The sequence below is a fragment of the Corvus brachyrhynchos genome, unplaced genomic scaffold, assembly GCF_000691975.1.
Source record: "Corvus brachyrhynchos isolate BGI_N302 unplaced genomic scaffold, ASM69197v1 scaffold115, whole genome shotgun sequence".
Lineage (NCBI taxonomy): Eukaryota > Metazoa > Chordata > Aves > Passeriformes > Corvidae > Corvus > Corvus brachyrhynchos.
The window spans coordinates 75,709-83,631 of NW_008239553.1; positions in this window are offsets into that span (position 1 = coordinate 75,709).

The window sequence follows — 7,923 nt, forward strand, 5'->3', positions numbered from 1 at the left end:
GAATTTATGGCAAGGCAAACTTGGCTTACCTATGAAGAGACAAGATTATAAAAGAATTAATTTAGAAAGAAGCTGAAAAGCTTATTTTATTTATTGAGTCATGGATTGTTCTGCAGATTATCAGAATAATTCCTTCCTGTGCTTTCCTAAGTAACACATTATTTTTCTTCACGCTGTTTTGCACCTCAAGTGTTTTGTCCATTAAAATGATTCTGTGGTTTGGTTTTGTTACTTTTGCATAAAGAAGCATTCGTAAGCATGTATAGTTAGTATTTCTAAAGATTGTCTTTATAAAATAGGTGTTCAAGCATGGAATAGAGCATGAACAAACCAAACTAGGAGACAGAAAAAAACCCTTGATAAATGGAAGAACATTTCATTATCAAATCTGTAATTGTTTCAAGGACTGGCCTTTAGGTCCTGCAAAGGAGTTTGAATATTATTAATTGATTTTAAACTTTGTCTCTCTGCAGACCTTACCATTTTTCTGGCCATATGGGCCACTAGTGGAGGAAGGACAAACATCCAGAGAGTTCTGGATAAATGTTAAACCCCCATTCCTTTAGAAATTGAAATCTGAGCTATTGACATTCTTGTAGGTAAAAAGCTTGGGGGAGGGGGAATGGGAGACAGGACAAGCAGACTGCAGGAGCCTATCACCAAACTGAGTTTTCCATATACAGGAGTTAATACAGGGTTGTGTGTGTGTGAATGACACCAAATGCTGTGGTGGTTGCAATCCCCTTTTAATAAAGGGATTGACTTGCAGTACAAAACGACTTACATATTTCTGCATGCTGTATTATCTGTTCCAGGGGGCTTGAAGCCTTTTGTGTTTGCTAGCCCTCAGTACCTCCTTACTTTATTGCACTAACTGCAGAAATTGCTTTTCTGAAATGTTGTTTGTGGTCATCAAACAGGAATTGAAAGTACTTTGTCCCATACTGATGGCCATGTAGATGACATGGGCCACGGAAACATGAGGCTGAGTCTCAGCTAAACCTCTGGCCAAAATGCATCCGAATGGTAGCTTTCTATTTGAAAAGATAATGGAAATTTTTAGTGAGTATATTGGTTTTGCAAGTACTCTCTTGGGCCCACATATAAATATTGTGATGGGAATGACAGAGCCCACATACTACTCGTGTCAGAGTGGTGTCCCCTGGCACAGAGCAGGACAGGGTATGCACCAGCCTCTGCTGATGTCCCTGCTGAAAGAGCCTCAGGCAGCTGTTTGGTGTTTTGCTTCATTGTGTTTCACCTCAGCACTAATTCCACTATTCTAGTTTTGATTGATCTCTAGGTTTCCACGTGTAGACACAGACTCTAAGCTCCTTATTTCTTTCATTTTTTGGCAAGATCCACATTTTGTTTCTGTGGTGTAATGCCTATCTGACCATTGTTTGGTATCTGAGCTTGTCTAGAAAGGGAAATTCAAGTTTGTGTGTAGAGAAGCTGATGTGGCTCTGATTCCTGACAGAGGGGTTTCAGCGTGCCAGCCCTCAGGGGAATGGTGATGCTGTGAAGAGAGGAGGACGTCTGGTTCCAGCAGAAATCTTGGGCTGAAGAGAAGGGCACAAAGAAGAATTCTGTCATCCGGGAAGGTCTTGCTTCCACAGACAGTGCAGCAAGCCACACTCCATGTGATTTCACAGGACTCCTTCAGGGGGCAGCAGTGCTTGCACTACAGATCTTCTGTGTAAGAGGCAAGTGGGATTTCAGCACCCTGCGGGTACTCCTTGGCTCCTTTCCAGAACAAAGGTCCTGAAACAGGAACCCTCATTTGCTGCTGACCATTTTCCCAGTCACCATCTCTTTTACTGTTGGGTCTAGTGGAAAGCCTTAACAGTATGAAAATCTAAAAATCTCAACTAAAAACTTCCCTGCTTTCTCCCAACCCACCCCAAGTTGTACTGGATCTAAAGTGATCCTTCTGAAATACAAGAGGAAGGGAAGCCATCTGACTAGATGACCCCTGTCCCTGTTAGGTAGAAAATGATTTTTCAGAAAATCTTGTACTGGATACACATCCAGTTTATGCATTTTAGCTTAATTTTTAAGCAAAAGCTGTCTTAGCTGAATGCTTTTAAAAATAACGGAATGGAAAGTCAGAGAGATCAAGTACCAGACATGCTGCTGGTCCTGCTACCTTTCAAACCATTTGTCTGGCTCTTTACCTGTAGTGTGGCATTATTAGAGTAGTGTGAATCCTGCTGTGAGCATCTTTCTAATTCCTAAGCTGGCATTTGAAGGCAGGAGAGAGGTGAGCTTTTGTCCTTTAGAGGTAAACCTGTGAAGGCTGGGTCTAGACAACTGGAAGGGAATGTAACTGGGGGGATACATGGGCTGCTTTAAAATGAATGGATTTATTACACAATTCTCCTGCTAGTTTGGGGACATTTGCCTTTATCTCATACTGCTCTCTCTCTGCATATATATGTGTGTGTATATATATATATTAGTGGGAAAATGTTTATCTTCTGCACTGTTTAGAATTTCTCAGTCAAACAGAAGTACTTAAGATTAAGACCTTAATATTTAATAAGCTCTCAATTGTTAGAGAGCAGTGAGCCTGCCAGTGTGAGACTGGGCTGGCAGCTCAGTGGATTAATAGAAACATAGAGCTCGATTTAAAAGCCCCGAATGATAATCTTTAAATATGCTTAGGCATTGTGGCTGTGCAGTTTCCCTGAGGAATCATCATATTCTCTGCTTTAAAAATTTCACTGAAGACTTAACTGAAACTATAGCTCACCTTTGCCTACTGGGAAATCTACTTTCATTCTTGGGGCTTAAATTCCTTCTGTGTACATCTGTACACCCAGAGTGTGATTCCTTGTGGGTTTTCACTTATTACATGTTTGCTGCAGGAAGAGTTTTACACAGACTTGAAAAACAAAAATTGCAGAGTTGAGCAACTTTCCTACCTTAACAGAGATCTTGCTTAGGCTTTCAAACAAGCAAATGTTGCCATTTGAAAATACTGAAGTGAAAATTACATTGATGCTTGTGATATGTGGTCTCAATAAGACAGACAGAGAAAATAGGGTTTTTTTTTAAACTCCTGTATGTGAAATTCTCTGGTGCTTTGGGTTCATGTAACGCATTTCAATAGTACTTCATTCTCTGATAGAGATCTGCCTAGTCCCACTGCAGTGATAGTGTAGACACAATGTGGTGCATTCTGGGATGTCCTCAGACAAATTGAAAGGCTTGAAAATGATAGATTGCTTTTTCTTATAAGAACTTGCCAGTCTTAAAGGTGTCTAGACTTTGAGTTGCATTAGTTGTGTATACATTTCTGGGGATTATCACAATTTCAATTTAATTTGCCATTTCACTTCATGCTATAAAGCTTTCAAGGAATCTTTAATTTCAGTGAGAACTCACTAAATGAAAATGAAAATTAAATAAGCTTGCATCATCAGCACTGAGAGTGGCAGTATTATCCTGAATTTCTCTTAATACTTCACCAGAGCTTCTTGTGCACGTCAGGCATCAGGGTACTCAGTTGTTCAGCACTAGATCTGACTGTGTAGCTGAACTACCCTTGTGTTCTGTGTAGCTGCACTAAGAAAGCTTTTTCACTTGCAGGATACTGTGCTCCATGTAACAGTGACAGAACAGCTCTGACAGATCAGCTGTGACGTGCTGAGTTCTTTTAAACCACAGAATGGGTTGGAAAGGACCATAAAGATTATCTAGTTCCAGCCTCCCAGCCCTGGGCCAGGGACACCTTCCACTAGATCAGGTTGCTCACAGTCCCATTCAGCCTGGCCTTCCAGGGATGGGGCATCCATTAACTCCTCTGAGCAACATGTTCTGGTGCCTCACCACCCTCACAGTCAAGAACTTATTTCTAATACCTATTTCTTCTCCAGTCTGAAAATCCCAACTCTCTCAGCCTGTCCTCATAGGAGAAGTGCTCCAGCACTCTGAGGATCTTTGTGGCCTCTTCTGGACCTGCTCCAGCAGGTCCATGTCCTTCTTATGTCAGGAGCCCTAGAGCTGGATGCAGTACTGCAGGTGGGATCTCACTGGAGTGGAGTAGAGAGAGAATCAGCTGTCTCGACCTGCTGACTGCACTGCTTCTCTTTCTGGGATACAAGAGCATGTTGCCAGGTCCTGTCGAGCTTCTTGTCAACAGCACTGAAGTCCTTCTCTTCAGGGCTGCTCTCAATCCTGTATTTGTGTTTGCCCAGCCTGTCAGGATTTCCCTTACTCAGGTGCAGGACATTGTGATCAGCTTTGTTGAACTTCCTGAGGTTCCCATGGGCCCATCTCTCCAGCCTGTCCAGGTCCCTCTGAATGGCATCCCTGCCCTCCCAAGTGTCAGCCACACAACACAGCTTGGTATCATCTTCAGACTTGCTGAGGGTGACTCGATCCCACTGCCCACGTCACTGACAAAGATGTTGAACAGTGCCGGTCTGAACAGTCCTCCTGGACCCCCAAGGAACACCACTCGTCATTGGTCTCCTCTTGGACTTTGAGAGTGACCATCCAGCTGGTTGCTTATCCACTGAGTGGTCCATCCATCAAACCAATGTCTTTCCAGTTTAGAGACAACGCTGTTGTGCACGACAGTGGCAAATGCTTTGTACAAGTTCAGGTAGGTTATGTCAGTCACTCTTCCCTTATCCATCTCTGTAACCCCATCACAGAAGGCCACCAGATTTGTCAGGCACAATTTGCCCTTCATGAAGCCATGTTGGCTGTCTCTAGTCACATCCTTGTTTTCTATGCACCTTAGCATATTTTCCAGGAGGATCTGCTCCATGATTTTGCTGAGCAGTAAGGAGAGACTGATGGGCCTGTAGTTCTCCAGGTATCCCACTCTTCCCGTTATAAAAATGGGGGTTATTTTTCTCCTTTTCCAGTCAGTGGGAACTTGACTGCACTGCCATGATTTCTCAAATATGATGGATAGTGGCTCAGCCATTTCATCCAGCAGTTCCCTCAGGACCTGCAGATGTATCTCATCATCCTCAGCATTTTTCAGTAATGTTTAAATTACATATAAATTCAACACCACTGCTCCCTAAATGGATCTCTTGCAAGGCTGGAAGAACTGAAATTTGGAGGGTGTAAGAGAAATCAGTGTCTGTACCCCTTACAGCTGTTCATCATCTGAGTATTCCTGTGTCCTTCAATAGCTCAGTGAGGCTGCTGCACCTCGGAGGGGAATAGATGGGACTACAGTGTGAAGAGCACAAGAAAGCAGTTGGAACAGGGCACAGGGGCTGTTCTGACTGGGCTCACCATGTGCCTTGGGATGCTGCTCTATCTTTGTACCTTACAGTGGGGAAAACCAGTCTGCTCAGGTGGTCTCTTGTCCATTTCCAACTTTCTCCCTCAATCTTCATTTTTTTTTCATACCTGTCATTTTTATTTTCCCTTTTCTTCCTCACCTTTCCTGGTTTACATATTTGGATAAATTGGAGTGCTCTGCCACCCACACCAAAGACTGCTTGCACCGGAATATTCTGGTTTGGAGAAGAACACATGCACATGGGTTTTTTGCATGTACATTAACTCTTGATTCCATCAGGAACAAGAAAGTGTGATTTGCAGCAAGCTTTTAATTGTGCCAGGTTTTCCTGTGATAATTCTTCTTTGAAACCTGTGAGCACTTATTTCAAAGGACCTTTTGATAAAATTGTTTTGTGTCAGGGTAACCAGCTGTGGTGCACAGTCAGGAATAAGAAGGTGTTTAATAGGGAAGAACTTCAATGCACGGACTTCACAGGGAGATTTAAAACTTCAATTTTTATTAGCACCAAATATCAAGCAAGTTCCATGACAACAAGCTGTACTTCCAAGCTGGTGAGCTACTTTGTTTAGGGAAAGTGAGTTAGTAATTATATGACACATCAATTCAGTCTATGTACTCTATTGTGTTTGCATTTGCAAATCCATAATTCCTTCTGTTGTGCACAGGTCTGAGTTCACAATTTCTGTCCTTCCCCAAAAAGTAGGAGTGTTTTCAATCATGAGGTTTTGAGGCAACTCTGCCCTTGAGAGACCACGTAGCATAACTTAGCTGCTCACCAGAATAGTCAAAGCACCTCTGGCTTCTAGGGGGAAATATTACTATTTCTAACATATTTCTGTGTCCAGTTCCTGCAGCTGAGCTTACAGCAAGAAAAGTTTACCCAAAGAGCTTGACTTACACTTCCATACAGCCTCCCTGTTCAACTAATGCCAGCATGGCTTTCAAATGAAATTAATACAGAAGGCCATTGGTGGGGAGGGAGGGAGGCTGTGTGGTGTTCCGAGATTATGACAAAGCTTTTGGTGACTTTGACTGTGGTAAGAGACCTGGTATTGGATTATAGAGTGAGAGGTGGGGTTCCAAAGAAGCATTAGAATCAGCACCATGTGGGAGTGCTCTTTTCCTGGAGTATTTGCAAATGCTTCATCCTAACTGAGTTTGTGAACAGCTCTGACTCCCTTAAAGGAGGGAGGGTGTTTATTCCTTAAGAAATGAGAGCCTGAAATGAGAGAACTGAGAATTACACAAACACGCGTTTACACTTTTTTTTTTTTTTTTTTTGATAGAAGTTATCTTGGGCAGTTGGGCTGCCACAGTACAAACTGTGGGGATGCATATGCTGTCCCAGACACCTTGAAAGTGTGTGGGTCCAGGTGAGCATTTCAGAAGAACAAGAAAGGCGTCATTTCTAAGATGAGGCATTTTTTTACCTCAGTATTCTGGGTGTTTATCATTCAAGCTGGAATATAATATCAGAATCTGTTAATTGCATCTGTGGCTGATACAATAACACTGAGCAAGTTTCCAAGTAAACTGGGTTAAAAAAAATGGAAAAAGAATTCCTGCAGCATTGGTCTATCTGGAGAATACTAAACAGCTAGTGACAGTTCTGCATGATAACAGTGCTTGTCTAGCCACTTGCAGGCTTGCATCAAGGAACCGAGGACATTAAGAGCAACTCAGATTCAGTCACTACTTAGGTCCAGAACCAGGCTGCATGAATTACTCGGTCACACTACTTACTCTGCTCTGTTCTGTACAGTCTGTGTTCTCCTAACTCAGTATCAAACCTGAATTTTGTCAAGCCACGTAACGTGTCTTATCATTGGGCGCTAGAATTTATACAATTCAGACAACTGAATCCCCTCCACATTTGACAGACTGGGACTGTGACTGGCCAAGTATTTTTGTGTGCAGAACAGCAGATTTAAATGGTAGAGGTGGAAGGGGCTGAAGCAGAGATGGACTTAAGCTTTAGGGCCAAAGAAAGGCATTTGTGGAGGAGGGAGATGCTGAGGTGCATCTGAATAGACTTTGAGAAGCCGGTTCCTGAAATCCCTGTATTTTTCCAGTCATTTTTAGTTAATCTTCAGGATGAATGCTTTACACCTGGAACTCTTGTCACTGTCCATATGAGACACAGACACATAAGCAATACATGTAACAGTTGGGGGTTTTTTATGCTGTACTTTGCTTTCTATACAGTTTTGGTTTCTATGTATTTAACTATGTACGGTTATATGTTTTATTTGGTTGCCTGTGATTTAAACTATACTTTGTAATAGCAATGCCATGGGAATATAAGGGAAAGTTTATAGTGAATAATTATCCCATCCTTTCAAATTATTCTTTAATTCCAAGTACAGGGAAGTCTCTGTTAAGCAATTCTGTCATAACAAAATGTTCTGCTCTGCCTAAATGATTTCTGCATAAAACATACCAGGGATTTGCTTGAGAAATCAGTTCAACTGATCAGCTATTTCTTCATTAAAAACCCTAAGATGTAGGACTTCTCTTCAGCTGTCTAACACACACTGGTGTAGATTTGGTAGTGAACATTTTCTGGCTGTTGGAGGGAGGAATGTAAACTGAGCTGGCTTTGCAGGTGAACAACCCCCAGGATTTCTAGTGAACATACAGTATTTCCA